The sequence below is a fragment of the Chroicocephalus ridibundus genome, chromosome Z, assembly GCF_963924245.1.
Source record: "Chroicocephalus ridibundus chromosome Z, bChrRid1.1, whole genome shotgun sequence".
In the NCBI taxonomy this organism is placed as follows: Eukaryota; Metazoa; Chordata; class Aves; order Charadriiformes; family Laridae; genus Chroicocephalus; species Chroicocephalus ridibundus.
Genome location: NC_086316.1, coordinates 74,596,704 through 74,613,995, shown reverse-complemented (window position 1 = coordinate 74,613,995; position 17,292 = coordinate 74,596,704). Strand labels below are relative to the sequence as shown.

General features: G+C 46.7%; 2 protein-coding genes across 3 annotated transcripts in view; one reads left to right on the top strand and one right to left on the bottom strand.

Moving 5' to 3' along the window:
* PDZD2 (PDZ domain containing 2) overlaps positions 1–17,292 on the bottom strand; it is a 213,893-nt gene that overhangs the window by 187,261 nt on the left and 9,340 nt on the right. Inside the window, exons 2-3 of one of the 2 annotated variants that reach the window (XM_063320536.1) lie at positions 4,486–4,618; positions 3,774–3,878 (exon numbers count right to left, since the gene is read on the bottom strand). The exons of the other annotated variant lie outside the window; for it this stretch is intronic. The gene's annotated coding sequence lies outside the window, so the exon portion shown is untranslated. The remainder of the gene's footprint in view (positions 1–3,773; positions 3,879–4,485; positions 4,619–17,292) is intronic. 2 annotated transcript variants of the gene reach the window in all.
* The window catches only part of TARS1 (threonyl-tRNA synthetase 1), a 533,465-nt gene continuing 526,986 nt past the window's right edge, over positions 10,814–17,292 (top strand). Inside the window, exon 1 of the mRNA XM_063320540.1 lies at positions 10,814–10,819. The gene's annotated coding sequence lies outside the window, so the exon portion shown is untranslated. The remainder of the gene's footprint in view (positions 10,820–17,292) is intronic.

The following is a 17,292-nucleotide window of genomic DNA, read 5'->3' as shown; positions in this document are numbered from 1 at the left end:
ATGCACCCTGTCAAAGCAGCGGAGCAATGCAATCAGTGTCTGCATCAGTGCAGCCAGTGTCCTTCGGGTGACACGTGGAGGCAGAGGTGGGTGAGCATCCTGAGCACACCAACGGCCCTCAACAGAGCAGCAGCACCTCTAGCTGACATCCCTTCTTCTCCAGAAAAGGTTCTGCCATGCAAAGTTTCCTGGTGAGACATGCAAGGTGTCTGGTGAGACACTGGCACAGGTTGCCCAGAGAGGTGGTGGAGGCCCCATCCCGGGAGACATTCAAGGCCAGGCTGGATGAGGCTCTGAGCAACCCGATCCAGTTAAAGATGACCCTGCTTACTGCAGGGGGTTGGACTAGGTGACCTTTAAAGGTCCCTTCCAACCCAACACATTCTGTGATTCTATGATTCTATGATTTCTCTTCCACCCACAAGAAGAAGGCTGCAGTAGGATCCACCTCCATGCGCCTGTACCATACTTAATTTGCCAGCCACTTTGAAAAGGGTTTGGGGCCAAGCGCTTCCTGTAAATTACTCCTTTCTCTGCAAAACCCGCTTAATGGAATTAAATGAAGGATCAATTTGGCCCATAGCGTACGTGAAGTTCAGGATTAGTTTTTATCTCATTCCATTACAGAAAATTCCAAAATGGAGAAAAATTTTCATTCGTAGGCTGATAAGAGTTATTATAAATATACAATGCAGAAATAGGAAGGGGTTTTTATCCTTCTTCAAACCATTTTAAAATATATGGTCTATTTGAAGCATGTACATCATTAAAGAATTATAGATGACAGCCACAGAGAAAGTGGATAAAGAGAAAAGTTTAATTATTTTAAAATTTCCTTTTTCAGTTTTCCAGCCTGCTGAACAAAATCATTAAAGCAGAATCATAAATATTACTCTGCAAGGAGAAAAAAAAGCCCCTCACATGCAACTTAAGACACCAAATGAAGTTAAACACATATTTGACAATCTTCTTTTCATTAAAATATACATTTGGTTAGCCCCCTTGGGCTTAAGAATTTCCAAAATGTACCCGTAATGTAAAGTTAAAGTTCTGTCTTTTTCCCCTCTATCCTGTCACTTTTCTGAGTATTTCAGCATTTTTTCCTCTAACACAGGAAGAGGACGGTTTTTATTATTGTGGACCTACCCCTTGGAAACTCTGCTTCCTCAGCAGTCTGATTTTGCTTAGGGTGTGACTGACTCCCCTGTCGGAGGAGTATGCCCTGCATGGCTGATCTTTTTGGGAGGAGATAAAGGAATAGCAAAACAATTGCGTAAAATATCGTATCTGGGAATTACACCACCTTATCAATATATGAAAAGCAGGTAAAAAGGATAAAAACAGGTGAGGTCATGTTTTGGGCACCAACCACTGGTTCATGAGCCTCCTGGCTTGGCCCGTGTCACCGCTGACCACTCTCTGTCTGCCCTCATTGGCCACGGATCAAGGGCGGTGTAGCAAGACTTGCCTGTCACCTCTGGCTTACTCCTTCCTCACCTCCCCAGGAGAAGTATGCAGCATTTAGACAGTAAAGACGGTCTTTTGCAACCAGGATATCACTTTAACATGATGTGCACACAGAGTGCCATCTTGGGGCAACCTGGTATTAAGTTAGCTAGATGTTTTGTCACTGTAGGAACTCAGCTCACTTCCATTGCCCATATTATATATCTGAATGCACATTTTAGCCGCCAGACAAAAGCTGGATTTTTTAAGGAACAATTCTTTGGATTTTTCTAGACATCTACTTGAAGGCTACCTGAACTGCCTAAAGCACTGCCAGTTTTTGTATACTGAATGCAAGGGCAAAAGCTCTGAGCGCATTCGTATTTGGTCAGACGAGCACAAACCTAGACACCTGTATACTGATTAAACTAATAAAACCACAAAAAACACACCCTGCAAGAAATCTAGCCTCTGCCTCCAACTAGGCAGCTATTGCACGGGGGAAAAAAAAAATATACACAGCTAATTCTTGGAGAAATTACTAAAAATTAAACCACTCTATTACTGGCACAAACGCCAAGCTGCTCCTACTGTTCTCTTGCTGCTGCGGAGGCAGTTGCAAAGCGCCTGTTCTCAGGGCTTGGCTCCGCTGGAGCTAATCCAGGATCAGTCCAAAACCAATGTAACATCTTACCTCTGGTGTCCAGCCTCAGCCCCACACAGCAAGCATAACCTCTCAAACTGGTGTCCAAGAAACACGCAAAACCCACGGACAATCCCACAAACGCATCAAGATGATGGTGCACGGGGGTTTCCAGGCTCTGTGCCTAACCCACAGGAGTATGACAATCCCAAAATGACCGTCCAACATCAGCATCACATAGAATTAATAGACAGCAGAGGAAAAATGCACAGAGGAGAGGAAGAACTGTATTTTAGTAACTCATGAGGAGAGGAAGAACTGCATTTCAGTAACTTGTGAGGAGAGGAAGAACTGCATTTCAGTAACTCTTTTACCCTTTTTCCAATAATTTAATACCAACAGGAAAAAATATCAGCCCTTTCTATAAATATACATAAAATATTGCCACCATGTGCGTGGAGAAGGGTTTTTGCACTTGCCTTCATTGCAGAGCTTAAGTCCTGGAGCGATCTCAAGAGAAAAATGAACCCGGGGGTCTGCTGCAGAGCCTGTGTGTGAGCACCACACGCTGCCGGGCATCCTGGCACAGCTCAGCCCCATCAGCAGCTCTGCTTCAGACAGCCAGGACCAAAATAACTAGGGTGGGAAGACTTCTAGAGCCATTACCCACCCACTTTTACTCTAACCAAATACAATTTGTACTCATTTTCAGAAGTTCCCTGTTTGCTTCAGTAAATAATAAAGCTACATGCAGAAACCAGGAAGGGGATTTGGAGGAAAGAGGTTCAGCACTAAGAGTAGCCCCATGAAGATGTACAAGGAGAAAAGGGACAGGCAACATGAGAGGTTACAAAAACAAAAATACACCTTATCTGTAGAACAGATACTGAAGCACTTTTTGCTTTAATACACAGTGACGGCATCTCCTACGGGGCAAAACCTGCATACAACTGTCCTTACGCTGAGCCTGAACAGCAAAGCGCACGTATGGGAAATGCCCCCAGGTTGGAACGAGCCGGTTTCTACCTGCCAACCAGCAGGCAGATAATCCATAAATCCATCTTTCTGTGCCTTTCATTATAGGGTTGAGTGGTTGGATCTAAAGAAGCATTTAGGAGAAGGAGGGATGGGCTGTGAACATCTCTGCATCACGACGACAGACCAAGGCACAGCTTGCAGAAGGCTTGAGACTACTTGCATTATCAGAAGGTCAGCTGCAAGGAGACCCCATGTGGGTGACCTCCTGCCCACATGGTTGAATTTTCCAGCCATGCAAAAGTCATAGTATGGCAACGAAACACAAGCTACTGTCTCCTGTGCTGCAGGGTAAAGGAGGGTCAGCCAAGGGCGGCTTTGCTGCCACAGACCAGACCACCTTTGCACAGATGCAGATCCTCTGACACCCCAAAGTGTGTCTACACAGCAAGATTCATCCAGGTTAAAGTAAATTTGGATGCAAAACAAAATTGCTGTTCTTGGCTAAAGGAACATGGAAGGAAATAAAAACTATTTGCAGTAAAAGTTCCCGAAGGCCAGCTGACAGGGAATTCATTGTGACCAGCATGTCATGAAGACAGGTCCTTAGTCTCCCCCTACACCACCTGAGATACTCCAGCCAGGTGGGAAATCACCAAATACCAACCAAAACAGTGAAAACAAATGGCCTCAAGCTTTTTCTGAAGACCTTTGCAGTGGGAAGTGGTGTCAGTGCTACGCAGAGAGAATGGAGACTCGCAGCCATGTGGTAAGTCATTCCCCAACCAGCTTTTCGGAGGGATGTTTCTGCAGCCTGCAAAGAGAAAGTGAGGCCCCAGACTTGCATCATCCCACCTCTGAGTCATCTCACCGCACAGCTCCTCTCCCCTGCCATCGCTCCTCGGCCGGGCTCACGTAATTGCTACCGCAGAGCTGCAATCATCCCCGTGTGCAGTCGGAGCAAAGCTGGCATCCCCCACCCACGCACTGGAGAAAGAGCCGCGCTCGCCCCAAATTCAGCAGCTGAACCTGAAACCAAGACCCCAGGACAAGGCAGGGAGGTGGGGAAGGCTCCCGCAGGGCTCCTGAAGGGATTCAGGCAGGGGATGCTGCCTGGGATACAGGATGCCCTACATACAGGGGACGGGAGCGGGGACAGAGCGGCTGTGGGGGATGGATGATCCGTGCCTCGCTCGTGCCTGTGACCAGGTTATGTCAGGTGCTATTAAGGCACGAAGCGTGACTGCATGTGTCTGAAACCCCGCTGCAGACTGCTCCAGCAGCCTTGAAATAAAATCTCCTATAAAAAAAAAAAAAAGCTTTTTTTTTTTAAGAAAAAAAAACCACCACACCCTAGGCAGCAGTTAAGAGAGAAAAACATGCAACTAAATACAGGGGAGCAAACCAAGGGGGGGCTGCACCTTCAAAACCACCCTCCTCCTGCGGGGTTTGGGATGCCACTGCCTTTTCGTCCACTCCAGCTCCACCGCCTGTCCGTGTCCCCCGAAGGCAGAGCTGCAGCCGCCGGGGAGCTCCGCCGTGCCTTCAAAGAGCCTAAAGTGGGTCAGCGGAACAGAGAGAGAAAACCTGATTTCAGCATGAAGAAAGCGGTCAGACCTGCTGGCGCAGAGACAGCAGAAGGCAGGGGAAGCCGCTCACTCACAGGCTCTGCATCTCCATGGAGGCACAAGAAAGGCAAGGACCACCATTCCCCTCTCCCGAAATCACAGGGAGGGAACTGTGCTCCCCAAATCTGTAATAGGACACAGGTAATAGAAGCATATCATGGGACAGGAGAGTATGAGAAGATAAATGCATCCCTCTGTCCTCCGTATGGCAGTCTGCCTAAGGCCACCCTCACCCCCCCTCACAATCAATTTATTCTGACTAAAACTGAGTGAGACATTAATCCATCCAAATTTAAAACCCTTCATGAGCCTGATGGCCACATCTTGCACCCTTCTTCCTTGCACCTGAGCAAACATCGGAGGAAGAGCCCCAACAATAACTGCCAAAGTCAGGCAGCATCTTTTGGAAGCAATTAAAAATGCTAAATAGGATGATCAGGAGACCATGAGGAGGAAGCTTTTTTTTCTCTGTTACTCTGATGGAGACTTTTGACCTTAAAATAAAACAAACCAAAACCACTTCTGCGTTTGCAGGTGGAGCGCAGCAAACAGGTTTGGGGGCTGCCAAGTTCTAGGGGTGAGGTGGACCCTTAAGGAACACGCGACTGCCAGGACAGTAATTGAGGTGACATTTGAAAAGCAGTTTCACAAACCATGAAACATGGAGCAGCTGAGAGCTCTTCCAGGGACCAAGGCTTTGCTGATGTCCAGAGCAGGTGACGGTGGCTAATAGAGACCTTGGTATCCTCCAGTGCTGCCAAAAACCCATGCACCATGCACACTCTCTGCCCAGCTGGGCTTTCTGAAACCTGGCATAAATCTGACCTTGCTCTGGCAAAACACCTTCCCAAGCCACATCACTGGAAGCCGAGCAGGTTTTTCTCTGCACATCTTTGGCAAACCAGCTCAAATCCCTCTATGGAGCTGGAGATCCACTAGTGTGGTCTGTGGGCCCACACAAAACCATCACACCCTTGTCCTGACCGCCGGCTCCAGTGTGGGCTATATATTTGCCTAAAGAATTCCAATGAAAATATCAGCTTAAGAAATCACAGCAACAAGGGATGGGTGGGGAGAACATTCCCTGTGAGAAAGAATCTGGCTCTGTAATTGCACGTATCACATCTAGATATTGTTGTAAAGAGCTCTGCCTACAGAAGGAATAGGAGATTTGATCTAATACGCAAATAAAAATCAGAGATCTCTCCTGCCAGCCATGAAAAAGGCTATCAATAATTCATTTCAACAAAAAAGGAGATCAAAGGAAAACGCTGTGTTAGTTTGACATTTTGATATGTTGGTTCAGGATTCTTCTTTAATGTAATATGTAACAAACAGCAGAGTTCATCTCTAAATGCCAGACACGCTTGTAAATTGTTGAATATAGCAGGTCCTATTAATATTCACTTAGACTTTTTTAATTAATTCACTTTGACTGCCTTTACATCTCTTTTACTGCCATTATCCAGCAGCTGTAGGTCAAGCGGAGCTCTCAGAAATGCTACACAGCGTTTCCAAAGACAAAGTTTCAAATTTGTAACCATATTTCCATCTATTTCTTTATGTTACCCACCACTCAGCCTAACGTTCAACCCAACTTGTTTGACTATCATGCACTTGCTGTGAATTGCTTCCAAAAATTGTACAGTCAAGAGCCAGAATGAGGTGCTTGTGTCCGAAATTAACTGTCTGTGCAAGTCCACTCTCACATATAGTGGTTTAATTTCACTTAAAATTTCCTCATGGGCATTTGGTGGAGTGGGTGAAGTATATTATACTCCAGAAGGCACACGCTTGCAATCCACAGATTTCAGTGTTATGTTGCAAGATGTATTTATTGCAGTGGAGAAACTGTTGGCAAATTTAATACGTATTGCTCAAGCTCAGTCTGTATTACCCTTGGTGTGCAGGAGACACAAGGGCAGTGGCGTCTTCTAAATTTAGGAAGGGTAGGGCAAATTTCTTCCAAGACAAAATCCTCTCTAAAAGGCAGAGAATGGTTAACTATCTGTGACTTATCAGTTCCAGGGTCGAGCAGAACAGTAAATACTCCTGTTGTTACAACACTTTGATTAAGGATTCTCTTTAAAGTACATTTTTAGGCAATATTCAGTCCGTTCTTTAAAAATCTGTTTCCCTAGAGGAAAGTCCTTGATGGTAACCACCTTCATTAGAGGCTGACATTGCGTGTGCTATCTTTGAAGGGAAAGCAGTTGTCGCTCAGGTCCTGAGCATGGCTGGATCCTACAGCCCCTTGGTTATAGATTTGTAGATCCATGGGTTTTCTATGTATTGTAGTTTTTAAATTACTATTTGCATTGGCTGTTCTATCTAGAAAAGAACCGTAGTTTGATGGAGGGGGTAACAGTTACCAAACGTGATGACAGTCCAGATGGTAAAGCTGTTATCTAACCCAGATAATAAAGTCATATTATCTTTGTTACATCTAGTCAGTTGTGAACAGAAAGAGTCAAAAGGATTTTTATTTTTTTTTTTTTTTTTACCACCTCTTTGCAGAGCCCGATGCTGACAGTTGCATCTACTGGAATCCCATGGCACTGCCGGCTGCCTGAAAGCAGCGCTCACAGAACCGTGCATCCCTTGGTGGACAGCATGGACCGCCCCATCTCCAGCCTGGCAAACGGGGGGTCATCTTCCCTGCCAGGGAGCGAGCTGCCAGAGAGGAACTTTTCCTCCACACACTTCAACCCCAAGAGATCCCAACCCCAAGAAATCCCGTCCCGCACAGGCAGTGTCTCTTGGCTTGGTGCTATTTCTAGGGAAGCAGCTCCAAGGAGGAGGTCTTCACGCCAGGGCCACCTGCACCCCTCTGCCCACCTGGCTGTCTCCTGGGCACCCCCGGACCATGCGCCGTGCTGAGGAAAGCAAGTCCTGGTCATCCTTGCAGATGGCATACCTGCAGGTGGGACCAGCTGGTCCCAAAGGTGGCCTCGGGTCTTCCCTTAATCACATGGAGAATACGCACAGGGATGAGATAAAACGTTCAAGCTAAAGACAGCTCTTAAAGCCAACACGACTTTAGTCTTATTTTTTTTTTTGTAGATGACAATAAATTCGTTAAATCACTTGGATGCTTTAGAAAACTTCAGTCACTGTTGGAATAATCCCAAAAGAAAAGGGGAAAAAAAAGCCACTGCCACTCACTTAAAAAGGGCTACGCTGCAAACTGCAAATCTCTGAAACCTATTTAAAAAAAAAGCCGCTCCAGAGGGGGAGGTGAAGAACTGCCACAGCCGGCTGGCATGTGACAGGCTGACATGCAGCAGGATCCCACCCGGCAGCAGGAATTTTATTTCTGATTATGAAAAACACAACCCAGAGGTGCGGCGGCTGGGCAAGGAGGTGTCAGCTTGGACTGCAGCCTCCCCGCCAGCACCCGGCACAGGTGGCAGAAGTGGGTACCCTGCCCTGGTCCCAGCAACACCACCGGGTGGGGAAGAACGGGGGCATGGTGCTAAATTTACAGGGGTTTAAAGCGCAGGCCGTGACTTTAAGTAAGCCAGTTCACTCTCAGATCTTTACTTATATCATAAAAATCAGGAAGGGGTGAAAAAAATGTTTCCCTGACACGCAGTATGAGCGCAGACATGTTATTATTTGAAAGGCTGTACAAAGGTTAAGTCTTTAATCCCTTTAATCCAGACGACAAACAAACAAAACCCCAAGAACAGGACCCTGGAGCAGGGCTGAGCGCTGCCAGGTCTCTTGCGGGGACTCTCCATTCACTGCCGCAGAGATTTAAGAGCCTCCAGCTAAAAAGTTGCTGCAAAGAAAATAGATGCACGCATGGTTTTATTCCCAGTTCTTTAAAGCTTTTCACAGGCAATTTGGCAGTCGGGGCTCATGTGGCAATGAGAAGGGTGTAATCCTCAAGTCGGCGGTACCAGGGTTATTGGATTTCCAGGTCTGGCTGCCATTGCCCTCTTACTGACACCAGAGCTCCGGAGCGCAGTGACTCCTCTTACCTGTTACTCAAAAACGCAGTTTCTCCCAAATAAAACTAGGATTGGTTGAGGCAGGGGTAACACATGAGAAGATAAAGTGCAGAGCGTGTGGTGGCCAGGAGAGCTCCTCTCGCGGTGCACCACGCAGACAGCATTTAGGACCTGATCGGGGCTTATCGGAACAGTGGGTAATTCTTGTACCTATTTCAACAGGAATTGGGTCACGCTGCAATCACACATCTTCAGCGAACTGCAGGAAGAGTGTCACTAATTTTGGTAGGAGTATTCATGGGATTCAAACTATATGTGTCGTTATGTACCTTGCTGAAAGGGCAATGAAGCAGGTGAGGGCTCTGGAGCACAAGTCTGATGAGGAGCAGCTGAGGGAGCTGGGGGTGTTCAGCCTGGAGAAAAGGAGGCTGAGGGGAGACCTTATCGCTCTCTACAACTGCCTGAAAGGAGGGTGTAGCGAGGTGGGGGTCGGTCTCTTCTCCCAAGGAACAAGTGACAGGACAAAAGGAAACAGGGGAGGTTTACACTGGATATTAGGAAAAATTTTTACACTGAAAGGGTTATTAAGCATTGGAACAGGCTGCCCAGGGAAGTGGTTGAGGCACCATCCCTGGAGGTATTTGACAGACCAGGAGATGTAGTGCTTAGTGATATGGTTTAGTGGTAGTTTTTGTCAGAGTTAGGTTGATGGTTGGACTAGATGATCTGAAAGGTTCGTTCCAACCTAGGCAATTCCATGATTCTACAAGAAAAGTCTAAGCCAGCAGTATAAGCAGCACATTTAAAATGCCACTATCCTTTCTGCCGTACAGCTGACCACAATCTGTGAGCTACCACAGATGAGTGCAAGAGGTAGTAATTAAAATCCACATTTCCTCTCAAACCATTTCTCATCTTTTCTGTATCTGTTTTGTCAAGCATAAGCCATTCGGTGCAGATTCTGTCAATTTTGGGAAGAGCTGCCGGACATGATCTAAATGGCCACTACTCCAGCAGCACACAGATGAACCAGTAGAAGGGTTAACAGCGTTGATGCAGCCCAACCCTCAACAAGAATTTGTGACAGTCTTCTTGGAACCAAAGAGTCCCCTTTCTCCTCATTTCAGATACTCTCTGGGATGCCGCAACAGCTCCCTAATCTCACCCCGCTTGGCTACAAGTCGAATTGGACCCAGCCTCTCACTCTGAGCAGAGGTCAGGACGGAGCTGCACTGGCAGAGCAGCGAAGCTTGTGGAAGCGGTAGGGCTGCTAGATATCCTCCGGTTATTACAGCAGTCACTCTGGTGTCTATCAGGCCCACCAGATCCACATCAGTAGTTCCGGGGGTGGTACAGGGCATCACTGCAGTCCTGCTCACCATGTCCCCGCCGCAGCTGGAGCTGTGGATCACATGCAGAGAGGAAAATGCAAAAGGCAGCGGAAAGATGCAGGCACAAATTATGTGATCCAGCCTACACACTGCAGCGCACAGGGGTGGAAAAAGGAGAAAGCAAAGGCTCCTACCCCAGCTGATGGGACTAACGCTAACCACATTCAAGGGGGTGCGCAACGGCACAGGGAGCTATTGCTCTGCACAACCTTCCATCTCTCTCTGGTCTCCACAAATTCTGCTAAAGCATGTTATCGGTTTGAGATGGTATGTGCAGCAAAGAGAAAAACTAGATGCAGGCGGGGGGGGAACCCAAACACGCAACACACATTTGTAACTGGGCCGTGAACTACTGTTAGAACGACGCTCCCTCTGCCACGAGGATGGCAGGTGTCTGATCTCATTTTGTAAAATAGCAAAGGTCACTGCAAAATTACAGCTCAGTTCTGGTTTTATTTGAAAAGAAAAAATTCCGCGGTCCATTTAGATCATCTTGGGATCAGTCACCGCTCTCCCAACTCCCCACGCAGAAGTCCCATCCTCCCAGTTTTTCATCTCATCTCCACAGTTTTCTGTCCCATCTCCGCTGAGCCTAACAGTTGTGGTTTAAGACTTGTTATAAAATCAAGGGAAAAGAGGCAATGACTGTAGGAGCCTGGAAAGGGTAAAAAGAACTATAAAGGCCAACAAAACCCCTTATTTAGACATCCTACATGAAGACCGCTCGTGCCATACGCTATCGGGCTGCCAAGCTCCCTCCCTGCCTGAGTGCTGACAGCCTTTCCATCCCTGGCAGTTCACAAGGTCATGGTCCCTGCAGACACTTCATTCCACTTGCCAGCCTGGTTTTCCTTAGCACCATCAATTTCAGCTCTGTTCTTCCAGCCAGTAGCTCAAGAATACGACAATTAAAGATTAATGTTATAAATGCATGGAAAGTTGAAAAATCCAGATTTTTTTTTTGAATGTCACGCCAGACGTATTCATTTTTAAACCTTACCCTTGTGGTTTAAGACACCAGGCCAGGAGTGTCACTTTTCCCCAGCAGACTGCAAATGCTTTCTTCCTTTCAGCCGCCAGCTAGTTTTGTGGGCTTAGATATTTTTCTTTATTTAATTATTCACTGTAATGCATGAAACATTAAGCAGCTTCTTTCCATGAAGAAATGAGTGCTGCTTCCCAATGACAACATGCTAAATATCCTTAATAGCAGGAATAAGGAAATGAGTTTCCTAGAACAAAGGGGAAAAGGGCACGGAAAATGAAAGAAGCTCCGAGCAGCCAGATTTTACTAACACAAAAAAGCTGAGACTTCATTTCGAATTAAAAAAGCCAGGATCGCCTGACCTGGGAAATAAAAGCAAAAAGAAACAGACTTTGAAAGCACAAAAAGGCACATTTTCTGCTCTGACTTTTGGGCCAGAATATTTTTCTTTCTCAGCGTTGATGGAGATCAGTCAGTGTGAAAGAAGCCACAGTTGCAATGTTAAGATATGTAACAGTTGTATTTTCTTAATGATACTAAACCCCTGATAGCTGTGAGAAATGTCTGCTCTTCAGAAGAACAGAAAGTTAAAGGCTGAAGTCATTAATGAAAGCCATTCCAAGCCACAGTTTTTCCTGTAAGCGCAGGACTGCATACACAACTTTCAGTGCACACGCTACACACTTAATGTCTTCTGCAGCAGCAGCAAAAGATGGTCCCATCAGGTCGCAGAGCATCGTGACCTCCTGACAGCACCCCACACCACCCCATGGCCGTATCTCGCCATCGACCCAAGATGGGACAAACCTGATGACCTTATCACTGCCGCTGGTTTTGATGAAACCCTTCACCATGTCCTTGAAAACCTGGGTAGGACTGTGTGGGCAAGAGGATTTTTCCTGATTCTGGTGTTTATTTGTTGGGTCACAGAGGTAAAATTATCTCTGTTTGATTACTTAAAGCTGTTGGCTGTGGAGATAATCTGTGCATTAGCAGCTGTACGGTGGGTGGTTAGCAGTTTCGACTGTGTGGTTGGAAGCAAAGAAGTCATTTTGCACAGCACTTTAAAACAGAAAACAGGGCACATGGGACAAAAACTCCGTCCTGGCCCCATGCAGAAGTTACTTTCTGCCACGAGGTAGCCGTGTCCTCCCATGGCTGCACCCAGGGCGAAGGAAGACCCTCAGCAAACACCCAGTGAAGCCTTAACTCCTGCAATTGTGACGTATGTCTCTCTACGCCTTCCCAAAAGGAGACTGATTACCAGAAGCACAGCTGAAAACACTACGTCCCAGCCACTTGGTTTAACAGACGCACACTTGCTATCATGAAGCTAAATCCCATTAGCCTTGGGGGGAAAGAGGGCTCAAATCTCCTACCTGGGCATGACTTCTCTGGGAAAGGTGAAACAATGTGCCTACTCACCATGGATAAATATTTAGAGTGCAAACACTGCTGGAAACAAGTCTCTATCTAAAGTCTCAATCTGCTAATTCACCAAACAGAAACTCCTTGCCCACTTGCGTCTGTAGGAGAGCCATAGCAAGCTGCTCCTTCCCAAACCAGGACAACTTTGGTTTGCACATTTTGCTACGGGGATTTGCAGTTTTTCTCCTCCTACCTTCACTTTGTCTGCAGCTGCTGAGCTTTAGTCCTGGCAAAGGGGGCTGTGAGCCAGGGTGGGGTGAGAGCTGCGCAGATTTCAGGCTGGAAGGTTTAAAAGAACAGGCATCAAGACCAAAGAGCAGGAAACCGATAGAAGATAGCCGGGGATGCGAAACATCCCAGGGATAGGAGTGACAAGAAGCAGAGATGCATACGTTTCTTATTAAAAGATCTGCATCTGAAAGGAGAGGGGAGCATCCTCACACACAACAGACCTGCCCCGTGCTATCTCTTCCCTTCTGCGTGGCCTGAGACAGAGCAGAGACACGCAGCTTACGTTACAGTTTAAAATATCATCTATAGGGTTTGGGTTTTTTGTTGTTTGGGGGTTCTGGGAGGTTTTCTGAACAGTTTTGCCACCACCCTTATGTGCAAGTGCCCTAACGTGGTGCATGGCTGCACACACACTGGCAACATCCACACAGCCACAACGTCACAAAAGATCTGTAGGCACAATTGATAATATCTGGAACACATTAAAAAATTAGAATATATAGTTCCCTCAGCAGCTGTACTACTTTTCTCACGGCCTTTACTAATTAACATACATTGAGGAGGTACCAACAATCGCAGACCCAAGGTCATGTTTAGCTTCCTTTTTAAACAAGGCGCAGAATAGTATCTTCTGCATTGACAACGCTGCAGTCTCAAGAGCCACAGAACTAAAACTTCAAAGAGTTTCTTTGCCATAAGGCCTTCTTTTTTTTTTCCTTTTCTTTTTTTTTTTTTATTTTTTGAATCACAGAAATTAATCAAATACGGCGTCTTTGTGGTGGTCTATCTGATGCACTCGGCGACCTCGCTTCTTTCCCAGCCCCGCCAGTGCAAATCTTTCCTGGGTTTGGGAGGGCAAACCCGAGTGGTTTCTCGCCCCGGCTGCCTCCCTGCCCTTCATTCCCACTCCTCTCACGAAAACGAGCTGTCTGTTGGCTGCCTTCCTCGATTTGCATTTCTCAGAGTGATAATGCACATTATAAAATACACAGGGATAAATTCACTTAAGTTTTGCTCCCACAGGCAGACATTAAAATCCATTTTGAGGCACTCCCAACATTCCTGCTGCCATCTTCCCCACTCTTTAAAAGCCATCTCCACTGTGCCACCAATTTTTGTATCTTTCAGTAAATCATTTAAGACAGCTTACTCTGCTCATTACCTTAAAGAGTTAAAGGTTACATGGTCTGTATTGTCTCAAGATGAGAAAAGAGACAGACAAGGCGCATGTTTTATTTATGCTTTAAGATTGGATGCGGAAACATTTATAAATGGATTAATTTTAATTAGTGTCCTCATTTTGTTTAAAAAAAAAACAACCTAAAAAGCGTGCCTTAAAATTAATGCACTGCTACCCTGCGTATTAACAAATATGTCAAGTCTTTGCTTGTTTTAAAGCCCCTTTGTTGCTTAGAGTTTTTTATTATATATCAAAAGCAGCCCCTGACTAGTTATTTTCAGAAAAGGTGCTGGAATGGAGCACAGGACAAACATTTTTCTTGCTGTTTAACAAGGCTGCCCCACAAATGTTATCCTGCAGGGCAACCAATTGCACTGTGGCCTGTGTGTCCTCTCTCACAGCACGGTGGAGGCGGCTCCTCACTCCAAACTCATCCCAAAGAACCTCTTCGCTGTTCGATAACTTAAAAGTAGGTACCAGCCTCAGACCAGAACCATTTGAATAATGGCTTTAACATTTGTCTCTCCTTGAACTGTTTCTCTAGCAGCTGCAGAAATTAAATTCCTCACAGATGAAGAGCAGGTGCAGTACCTAGGAAGATTTTTAAAAGACCACATTTGATGTCTTGACATTTGCATTATTTCTCGTTAGGACACAAACCAACAGTGGAATCACTAAAACCCAGCAAGGCCAAAAAATACCAATTTTGTCTTTCTGGAGCTCAGTAAGCCTGACCCTGGATGTCTGAGCTTCTTCTGCAGGAGCCACAACCCCAGACAGGAGAGATACCAACCATCGACCTTCGTCCCCATCTTCTCTGCGCTGACTCATGACAAACACAGAGAGGTGTCTCTCTCAGAGGCCTGACTTGCAGTACAAACCCGGCAAGAAAATCTGAAGCCACTTGCTGTCTCCAGGATCCCAGGATGCAACTCCTATATATACAAGTTTGCTTCCTGCCTCTTAATATTTTTGCCAACACCACCAAGCTGCATGGCACAGTCAACACACTGGAGGGAAGGGACACCATCCAGAGGGACCTTGACAGGCTGGAGAGGTGGGCCTGTGCGAACCTCATGAAGTTCAATCAGGCCAAGTGCAAGGTCCTGCACCTGGGTCATGGCAATCCCAGGCATAAATATAGGTTGGGCAGAGAATGGCTTGAGAGCAGCCCTGAGGAGAAGGACTTGGGGGTGTTGGTGGCGAGAAGCTCAACATGACCCAGCAATGTGCACTCACAGCCCAGAAAGCCAACTGCATCCTGGGCTGCATCAAAAGCAGCGCGGCCAGCAGGGCGAGGGAGGTGATTCTGCCCCTCTGCTCTGCTCTGGGGAGACCCCACCTGGGGTACTGCATCCAGCTCTGGAGCCCTCAGCACAAGAAGGACATGGACCTGTTGGAGAGGGTCCAGAGGAGGGCCATGAAGATGATCAGAGGGCTGGAGCACCTGCCCTGCCCTGCTATGAGGACAGGCTGAGACAGTTGGGGTTGTTCAGCCTGGAGAAGAGAAGGCTTCAAGGGGACCTTAGAGCAGCCTTCTAGTACCTGAAGGGGGCCTACAGGAGAGATGGGGAGGGACTCTTTTATCAGGGAGTGTAATGACAGGACACAGGGTAATGGCCTCAAACTGAAAGAGGGGAGATTTAGATTGGATATCAGGAAGAAATTCTTTACTGTGAGGGTGGTGAGACTCTGGAACAGGTTGCCCAGGGAAGCTGTGGATGCCCCATCCCTGGAGGTGTTCAAGGCCAGGCTGGATGGGGCTTTGAGCAGCCTGGTCTAGTGGGAGGTGTCCCTGCCCATGGCGGGGGGGTTGGAACTAGATGATCTTTAAGGTCCATTCCAACCCGAACCATTCTGTGATTCTGTGATTCTGTGATTTTGACATTTTAGGACCTTCTCCGAAGACATCCTCTCTCCCAAGCGTAGGCTCCCATGAATAAGCTCTCTCATCTGAGCTGCTTCTTCCTGCATAAGCTCTCTGAGATTCAGCCTTCCCCCACCACCCACACCACCAGCACGAGTCTTGTCCTCGTCTCCCACCTCGGTCACTGCAGCCTCTTTCCTCCTCACAGTTAGTCTGACTTGCTTCCACTCCATCCAGCACCACAACTGAAATAATAAATTTAAAAAATTAACATCTCTCTATTCCTATTTCTTCTTCAACTCATTGCTGCAAACAGCTCCCAGTGTTGACCTTGACATACATTTACACACTCTTTGACTTTACTCTGCGTACAAGCAGGACTCAGCCCCTCAATCACAGCAGCCCACACATGCCATTTCCCAGACAAGCTCCTGTTATTCTTTCCTGTGCCAGAAAGGGCTGGAGAGGAGCTCCCTCCTGACGCTCTCAGAGCTCCGATGCCCAGGGGCACCGTGGCCACCATGTGCTGCCTCTGCCCACATCAAGGGGAAGGGACTGACAGGAGACATGATGTCCACACCTACAAAAATTGGGGTGTGTGGCACTTCCAGCGGAAGGATGGGACCTCTAGCTGATACCATATCCCTCTCATCATCTTCTTCTCTTCCATGCTCCTCCTGTGAGCACTTTGCCCTCTCTGTGCTGCCCAAACGCATGAACGTAACTGCTCTTTGGCTCCTGACACCTTGACTTCAGTCTCCTGCTCCTGCCCCAGCAGGCACGCAGGTGGTCCAGGCAGGCATGAAATGAAACCCATCACCAGTTTGGAGGGTGCATTGTTGTCGTGACACCCCCAACACAACCTGCCTGTGCGTTTTAGGATATCACAGCTGTGAATGATGGAGTTGTGCAGGCTGACGTCTGGCACCTTTCGGTGCTTCAGGCCAAAGAAAAGGGGGGAGGGAGAGACAGAAGTGACACTTTCCCCCTACACTTGATGAAAGCAAAATCTGATGGAGGCAGGGGGGGAGAAACAGACTGGGCACTAAGCCCCTTATTAATTAATGCATGTTTTGAAAAAAGAAATGCAACTGTGCACTCATTTCCGATGGTTTCTAGGAGCTTTTGTGACCTTAATAATTCATGTTTATGCAAGCTGCTTATAATGTTAAGCAGTTGTTTTGTGTAGATTTCATCCATTGCATTTAACTGAGTTGAATATATCTAGCTGTGAAATGAAGCTGGCCATAATACTCTAAGCGAAGGTTTTAAAAAAAATCACAGTGTTTTTATAAGGACGAACAAAATTCACAGCTTTGTCTGAAATAATTTTCCATCCATCACTGATACACAGAATGTAAGAAACGGAAAAATGTATTATTTTTTTTCCCCAGATTCATCCTTTCCCTTTCCTTTTCATGTTTTGGCAGCATTTCCAATACCATAAACTTTCATTGTTTCTCAAGCACGTAATCGGTCTCTCCTGCCTGTTTTGCTTTTATTCATAGCAACAGGAGAGTAAGGGCCAGGGGGGTCAATTACAAATACCAAAGTCATCAGGA